Raw genomic sequence first — 8,367 nt, 5'->3', positions numbered from 1 at the left:
GTCACCAAACAGACAATGTACTACACAGTACAATCAACCACACTTGAAACAACGGACACAGACAACAATACGCACTACAATGCAGTCGCATGCATTGAACAACCAAGACACTTAAAGACTAAAGAGATATAAAACCTATTCAGTCCAAAGTCCTTGGAACAAAAGTCTGAATGATACTCTTCCGAGAATCACTCACTCAAAGTCCAGCGTTGTTGTCGTTCCGCAGCTCTCGAAGTTCTCTCCCAGGAAACCTCCCGTCTTCAATTGGCCACTCTTCAAACTTCAACTTCTTCGCCGGAAATCCGTCGGCTTCACACACGCAGCTGTTGCCCGCGTCTTCGCTCGATAGCGGTAAACCCACGCTCTTGCCTGTAGCTCGAGCCGTCCCTACGGACCAAAACTTCGCCGACTACACGGCGGACTCTCTACGCACTCTGGCGCTCACTTCCGTCTCCTCCTGTTCTGTCACTACGGGCAGAACCTTCGCCGACTCCACGGCGGAATCCCTACGCGCTCTGGCGTTAACTTCCGTCTCCTCCTGATTTCTCGTCTCGGCTGCTCGGTTAAATACCTTGTGCGCGACTTTCCAGATCTTTCTCGTCATTTCGTCGGCGCGATACGCAGCGAAGGCTGGGGAGAGGCGAGACGGTTTGTCTGCCCTCCGCGTCGGATGACTCAGCTCGGTCTGACCCCGCCCCGTTCGTTCGAGAAAAATCGCGGTCTTGCTGGGCCGCCGATGTGGGGTGAGGAGGATCGTCTGCGAAGCCGTGCTTCTGCGGGGAGAGCGCGCGCCCGGGAGCCCTGGATGTTTGCTTTCTTTTTTTTTTCCTTTTTACCTCGCGGCGTTTCTGCCGCCCGTTGTCGCAAGTATTTGGCGGCGCGCTCTTGTTTAGCGCTCGTTCTGTGACAGCGGAAGATGCCACGAACTCTGAATAAATGTTCAAAGAATAAGTTTCCTTCAAAAACTAAAGAAAAGTGAACGGTAGTATCCTCAACATCATTATCAAGAGTTGGTATTAGGCTATACCCGCCGTTGACTTGAAGCGCACTCATGGAGGACTCGCTGACAATTGCCTTAGCGCGACTCCTTAGTGATCAGGGGTGTATGAAAAGTAATTTGAGATCAAGTTTCGCGCTAGTGAACACAAAATGACGCCACTTGTTCACCTGATATTGCGTTCATTCCCCTTTACTTTTTGTTCCACCGAAAGATCTCTCTATACCTACAGAATTGACACTAAGCCCCATGATCAGGTGATCAACCACTATTTTTTGAACGTATGGAGATCTATGGAACCTTCGCTACCAGTTGTACCTACCTTGCAACACATGGGCCGCTTTGCGCGTTGACCTAGTGAGAAGTGTTACTTTAATTATTGAAAATATTGTGTTGACATTACTTTTATAGCATTATGACTTGTTGGCGCTTGATATGATTGCTGGAAGTTCAACAAAATACTACACATTGTCACGGGGCCATGACGTTGATGAAGGGAGCAGACTGTTGACAAGATCTCCTGATGTACACAGAACGGGCACTTTCAGTTTCGGTTTCGTAGGTGATGGGTGGTGTGACATTTTTGCTAGTATCTTTGAAAAAAATACGTAGACGAAAGCATTATGCAGCAAAATGACGTGCACGTGAAGCCACAGTACGGCTTTTTGAACATATAAAAATGACCGCAGTTTCCCGAGTGGGAACACTGGTTAGCAAGCGGAGCACATATGTTGAACTGCGATAAATGTGGTTTGTAATTTGCGACAAGCGTGTGGGTTATGAGTGAACACGAGTTAACGCGCACGCACGTATGCAGCGAAAGACGATGTTTATTGATAAGACGCTTTGGGTATTTTGAGCAAGATGGCTTTATGGTGCGTGAAGTGAAGGGTGCATGGGTCTGGTAGCAGCGGTCGAAGGTCGAAATTTGCAAAGACGTCGTCGATGCATGTCCCGCGAACCGTGGTCGGATGATGTTTGCCGTCGTGCGTTGCTCGTTTCAGCGAGTGCCGCGACTCCATGTAGTCGACCACCCAATCGTTCTTGATGACGTCGAAGTCGCTAACTATCACGAAGGGTCGTCGTTGCGGTCGTTGTTTCAAGTATTCTTCCACGGCTTCGTCGACGTACTTCTCCACGGCGGCATACATTTTCACCAGTGGCATCGGACGTGGAGCGACCGCACAGACCAACCGACGAAGGGTGGTGCGCCCCGAGACTCGGTTATTTAGAGCGAGCGCCGGCCCCGGCCTACGCATGCTCGCGTTAGCATACAGCTGGCGCACGTAAAACTAAAGGTCACGCGGCGCACGGAGGGGAGAAGCGAGCGCAGCGCGTGGTGTGTTGAGAGGAGGAAGCGATGCACAAATGGCTGGCGAAGGAGGATGGGAGGTTGCGGATGGCGATGGCGCATGACTAGCCCCTGGTATAACATGCTCCGAATGTAAAAAAATTGCTTTTTACACTGGGCCTCATACGTTAAGCAACCTTCATTGAACAAAGAAAGGGGAAAGCACAACAGATGAAATAAAATAATATGCTATATTAAACAAACGATCCTATCAATAGGGTGGCAGGTTCAGCAAAGTTGACAATTGGACTAGATGGGGATCACCACGTATAAGTAGTGCACAGGTCCTGATTGCATGCGGACGAAACACTGGATTGGGCGTGTACAATGTCTTGCGCTTCCACTAACTTTATGAAAAATTGCTACCATCTGTCGGCCGCCGGGTACACACCGCCATGTATAAAGCTAAGTGCGGCGCACTATGCAGAGTCCACCTGTGTTTGCGCGAAACGTGAGGTGAGTATTGGCTGACAATACTAACGTATTGCTGCACACAGAAAAGAAATCAAAGTACCCAAATAAAAAAAAACGCAAGCCGTGAACAGTGCCTCTTATGTTTTTAAGCTGACGATGTCTCCAGAATGACCCAGCCGCAGTGGTCTAGTGGCTAAGGTACTCGGCTGCTGACCCACAGGTAGCGGGATCGAATCCCGGCTGCGGCGGCTGCATTTCCAATGGAAGCGGAAATGTTGTAGGTCCGTGTGCTCAGATTTGAGTGCACGTTAAAGAACCCCAGGTGGTCAAAATTTCCGGAGCCCTCCACTACGGCATGTCTCGATCATGTGGTTATTTTGGGGCGTTGAACCCCACATATGAATCAAATGTTTCCAGAATGTGCTCCGGCTACAGCTCCACGAAGACGTCCTTGCAGTCGTTTTTCTAAGCAAATAGGAGGTACAAAAGCATTTGTACTTGTGTTCGCACGAATTGCTGCATGCCTAATCAAGACAGTTTTTGCAATTTTTTTCGCTAGCAGCCGCATACCAACTGAAGGCGACTCGTACGCTTTACGCAGAAGCCTCCTTCACGCAACGAGATTTTAGCGCGGCTACTTACACGTGCCGTGTACATCTAATGCTTGAAAAACGTGCGCAATCATGCGAAAGTCATCCCACTAAACGACAGCTTGTAACACTCCACGAGGGACAACAAAAGAACATGAAACAAGGACGCTTTAGCACCACTGCGCCTTTCTTAGGATGAACCGATGACGTGCAGTTGTTTCTAATCTCAGTGTGCGCTGTTACCCAAACGTAACAAACAAAACACATTCAACGAAAATAGGCAATCGAAATGAGCTGCAATAAAGTTCGTTACGTGAACGTGGCGTCTGCGTAAAGTGTACTTGTCACCTTCACTTGGTAAACGGTTGCTGGCGAAAACATTCAACTCTTCTCATGCTGCGGCGCGCAACAATTTATGGGAGCACTAATACAAATGTTATTGCGCTTTTTTATTTTCTTAGAAAAGAGAACGTAAAAACGTGTTTCAGGAGGGGTAGCCGGAGCGCGTACTGGAAACGCCATCAGATGGAAAAAATAACAAGAAACAAAGTTTTCGGCTTACCCTTTTTATTAAAGTATTCTGAGTTCCTCTTTGCTCACTGCAAGAGACGCGGAAATACGTCGGCATTGGGGTCATGAGCCCATTGACGCCTAACGTCGATACGCCTTACGTATCATCCTCATCATCGTCAGCCTGACTACGTCCATTGCAGGACAAAGGCCTCTCCCATGTTCCGCCAGCCAACTCGGTCCTGTGCTGGCTCCTGCCAATTTATACCCTTACGTATACGTCTACGTAAACAAACGTGGACCTGAGCGACCTGTGCGTAATGCGGCGCGCTGAGCCTCTAGAACGCCAGCTAGGCACACAGCGGCCGACAGATGGCAGCAATTTCGGACAAGGTTTCGGACGGAGCCATAGAGTTCAGTTCGGGCTGTCAAGGTGGATGGACGTGTTTTTTGAGCGCTCCGGATCGACTGCGCAGATAAGTGTTTTTGCATGTTTTGAGCTTGTCTTTATTATTATAAGGCAGCGGTTGAAATCTTCGTAGCACTTATTTTATGGTACGGTTTTTTCGGGGGCCAGTCACCAGACATTTATTAGTTAGTGCGGGTGTGTGTTTAGAATTTTTGGTTGTTGTTTTTTTCTTTAGCCACCCCGTGGGGGAGGTGCGCGTACATTGAACACGCAAATTTTTGTAGTAGAGCTTAGACTTTCTTTTTTTTTGAAGCGCAGGGCTGGAGTTTAGTAATTATCGAGTATAGGGACAATTGGTGTCAGAAAGGCATGGTTAAAAAGACTGTAAAGTGTTCAGGATGTGGAGTGGGTTTGAAAGTGGACCCAACCGTAGAAGCGGATAGAGAAGAGGCTGACGCGAAGTGTAGGCAATGTGAGGTCGAGGAAAAAATGGAGAAAATGATGGTTGCCCAGAGTGAACAGCTGATGAGAATCGCCGAGCTCGAGACTGCGTTGGCGACAGAGCAAGAGAAAACGAGGGGAATGGGAGAAAGACTTAAGTCCGCCGAGGAAGCGCTAGCGAAGCTGAACAAAGAAGCGACCTACCGAGAGAACAGTAGGGAACCGGCAACCAGAACGGTGGAGAAGGAAAAGCAAGCAAGTTTGGAAAAAACAGGTTTAGCCGGTTCAACTGTCCGAAGGCCCAGCTTCAGCGGGGTAGTGGTGGGGCAGGGAGGGAACAAAGCAGCCGGCGTCACAGGTGCAAGTAGCCCCAAGGTGCAGAACGCCCCAGCTGAAAAGTCACAGCATGTGATAATCGCCGGGGACTCGAATTTAAATCGATGCACAGAAGCCATCAAAGAGAGGGTAAGAGGTGACAAGAGGGTTGCAGTAGGGGCGTTCCCAGGACGCAAGCTGGAAGCAGTCATGAGGCAAGCGAGCGCAAAGCTCAAAACGACAGCTGATAGACGAAACCTCGTGATAATTTCAGGCGGTTTAAACGATGTCCTCAATGAAGATGCAGCAGGACTAGCAGCCACACTGGCGAACGGCGACGATGACATGCGCTCCACTTCTCCTAAGGTGCAGGTAGTGATATGCACGATACCGGAGGTACCGGTGCGTGATAGCAACCTGCAAAGAGCGGTGGTCAACGCAAACCAAGAGATATGGCGGATGATTCGAGAGAAAGGCTTTGAGGTGGTGGAAATAAACAGAGCGGTGCATAGGTGGGGGGGGGGGGGGGTCAACAAGACAGAATTCACTTTAATGGGCGGCTAGGTCATGAGGTGGGTTGGCGACTTGCAGGACGCACAGTAGCTTTTTTGGGAGGCAAGCGAGCACTTCGGGGTGCAGGATAGCTAGTAACGAGGAAAACAACAAGGGAGACTCTTCGACAGGTGGTATGGACAGATATGATTCCAAAGTGGCACCAATCTCTATGATAGGTAGAGTCCGGGGCATGAATAGACGTAGCCACGAGCGTCGAGCCAATTCAGACATAGGGTATATTAACATGCAGGGTGGTAGGAACAGGCTGAAGTGGGAAGAGATAGAAGAACAGCTAAGAGAAGAGAGGCCGATGGTATACGGTTTTGTAGAAACACATCTCAGGGACATGGAACAACCTCCGAACAATCCGGACTACGCGTGGGAATATTGTAATAGAACAGAAGGCAGCAGAAAGGGGGGTGGTATTGGGGCATTCATTCATAAAAGTACAGACTGGCAAAGGGTCAAGCAGGAGTGCAAGGAACATTTATGGCTGAAAAGAGAAAGCGGCAGATCAAATGACACTCCTTGGTTTCGTGTACTTGTGGACGGGAGCAAAGGCCAGAGAGGAAAACCAGGCAATGGTAGAGTGTATATCAAAGGACATTCAGCAGTTAGGAAGAGAGAGCGAGATAATTATACTAAGAGACATGAATGCGCACATAGAAGATATAGATGGGTATACCAACCCCACAGGCAAAATGATCATGGATATGTGTGAAAGGCTTGATTTGATCATTTGCAACAGTACCGAGAAGTGTGAAGGGCAAATAACATGGGAGATAGGAAGGCTTCAGTCGACGATAGATTATGCACTGATGTCACATAGGATGTATGATAAGCTCAGGGTAATGCACATAGATGAAGGTGGCTTCAGACGTCTGGGTAGCGATCGCAAACGTATCAAGCTAAGTTTTGGAAGAGCAGTGAAAGTGGGAAGGAGAAGAGATGAGCAACTACAGGAAAATTTTTATTCAGAAAGGCAAATTGAAATAGCCACTAAACAAATTGAGAAAGTAATCACGGAGGATAATAAGACAGTGTGGACATACACGAATCTAATTAGACTCTTTGAGCTAGAGCTTGCTAAGACGCGTGTCAAGTCACCCCGGAAAAGAAGACACAAACCCAAAAGTTGGTGGGATGAGGAAGTTAAGAGAGCCATAGCAAAACGACAGAAAGCCTCTAGGGAACACAGACATGCTAAGCAGCGGGGTGAACCGACAGATGATGTTGAAAGAAAATGGGCAACCTTTCTAAGCTGTAGAAGGGATGCATCCCTTCTGATCAATGAAAAGATTAGAAGGAAGGGAGCTCAGTGGCTGGCAGAAGTACATAAAAAAGATACAAAGGCAGCTGCGAAATTTTGGAGCCATCTAAGCTCCCTAAGAAATGAGACAAGCCTAGAGCAAAGTTTTATAACTACAGCCCAAGGTGCTAGGCTAGAAGGGGACGAAGCTATTGAATATATAAGAACAAGGGTGACAGAAAAATTTCAACAAAGTACCTAATGCACCACAATAGACAAGGACGAATCAAGTGGTGCAATGGCTCCATTTTCACAACAAGAGTGGGAAAGGGCTGAGAAAAGGGTTTCTAGTAGTACATCAACAGGCCCAGATGGCATTCTAGTCTGATAAAGACATTAGGTCCGAAGTCTAAGCAGGCTTTGAGAGAGGCAGTGAGCACAATAATAATCGATGGTGAAGTTCCCGATGGATGGAAACTTAGCAGGATGAGCATGATCTATAAAGAAAAAAGGGACAAAGCTGACATAAACAACTACCGTCCTATAACAGTGACATCAGTGGTCTACAGGCTGGCGATGCCGATTATAAAGGAAAGACTGCAGGCGTGGATAGAGGATGAGAGGGTGCTGGGGGAACTGCAGAATTGGTTTCGGAAACACAGGAGGTTGGAAGACAATCTGTTCTCACTGACGCAGTGCATCGAAATAGCACAAAAGGAACACAGGCCCCTGTGGCTATCATTTTTGGATATCAAGGGAGCGTACGATAGCGTGGTTCAAGAGGAATTGTGGGGAATACTGGACACACTAGGCGTTAAACATGTAGTCACAAATCTTTTAAAGGGTATCTATAAAGGTAACAAGGTAGTTATAAAGTGGGAAAAACATGTATCCAAGCCTGCAGAGGTGAAACGGTGACTTAGATAGGGGTGCCCCCTGTCACCCTTATTATTCATGATGTACCTACAAGGATTAGAGGCAAAATCAGAGTGAAGTGGACTGGGCTGCAACCTCTTTTTATTCAAACAAGGAAAACTTATTGATCAGGCACTACCAGCATTAATGTACGCAGATGATATAGTGCTAATGGCCAACAACAAGGAAGATTTGCAGAGATTGATGGACATCTGCGGTAATGAGGGGGATAGGTGAGATTATAGATTCAGTAAGGAAAAATCAGCAGTCATGATTTTCAATGACAACGAAGGTAGTGAGCTTAGAATACAGGAGGTCACGCTAGAGATAACAGATAAATACAAATATCTGGGCGTATGGATAAGCAATGGGACCGCGTATCTGAGGGAACACGAAATATACGTGACGACTAAAGGTAACAGGAATGCAGCAGTCATGAAAAATAGGGCACTGTGGAATCACAATAGGTATGATGTTGTGAGAGGAATATGGAAAGGGGTCATGGTTCCTGGGCTGACGTTCGGCAATGCGGTCTTGGGCATGAGATCAGAAGTTCAAGCAAGATTAGAAATTAAGCAACGTGGAATAGGTAGGCTTGCTTTAGGAGCTCACGGGAATACA

This window comes from Rhipicephalus microplus, unplaced genomic scaffold (assembly GCF_043290135.1).
Source record: "Rhipicephalus microplus isolate Deutch F79 unplaced genomic scaffold, USDA_Rmic scaffold_16, whole genome shotgun sequence".
NCBI classification, from domain to species: Eukaryota; Metazoa; Arthropoda; class Arachnida; order Ixodida; family Ixodidae; genus Rhipicephalus; species Rhipicephalus microplus.
The sequence above is the reverse complement of the archived record's forward strand: the minus strand, read 5'-3'. Positions refer to the sequence as shown.